A 604-nucleotide genomic window follows, 5' to 3' on the forward strand; every position below is an offset into this window, starting at 1 on the left:
AACTCATTGAGACAAGTCAAATAAGACTCAGCATGGCCAAACTATGTTTCACTTATTGAGATAATTTCATAATAAAGCCTAGGTACATACTATCCAAAACTTTAATTTAACAAAACTAATTGATGTTGCATGAGTTGTGATTAGTGAATCTATTATTACTAGTTGATAGGTTGTGTAAGCTACTATGAAGTATGGAACACTAAATTTTATAGGGCAAACACTTTCTATCCTCAAAGTGTATCTAGTAGGGATTAAACCCCAACCTCTATTTAGCAAATATAAATATCGCCGTTGCCGGGGATCGAACCCGGGTCACCCGCGTGACAGGCGGGAATACTTACCACTATACTACAACGACATTGTTATACATAATTATAGTAGCATTAGCACATTACTATTTGTACATGAGAAATGTTGATGTCAATGACAGTATGTCATCTTGTGAATTTGTGATAAGTTGGCAATTTGCTGGTGCACTACTGCACTATATAATAACCGAACTATTCAAAATAATAATAATAATAATAATAATAATAATAATAATAATAATAATAACCAAAAAAGGCAATGGTTTTTCCCAACGAGCCCGCCATTGTGGCAAACT

The 604-nt window shown here is 33.6% G+C and overlaps 1 non-coding gene across 1 annotated transcript; it reads right to left on the reverse strand.

Annotated features, from left to right (window-relative positions):
* Positions 1-286: 286 nt before the first annotated feature.
* On the reverse strand, positions 287-358 carry TRNAD-GUC. The gene has a single exon. It is a non-coding gene; the product is annotated as a tRNA-Asp (tRNA).
* Between the last annotated feature and the right edge of the window lie 246 nt (positions 359-604).

Source organism: Chenopodium quinoa, unplaced genomic scaffold (genome assembly GCF_001683475.1).
Source record: "Chenopodium quinoa cultivar QQ74 unplaced genomic scaffold, ASM168347v1, whole genome shotgun sequence".
Lineage (NCBI taxonomy): Eukaryota > Viridiplantae > Streptophyta > Magnoliopsida > Caryophyllales > Amaranthaceae > Chenopodium > Chenopodium quinoa.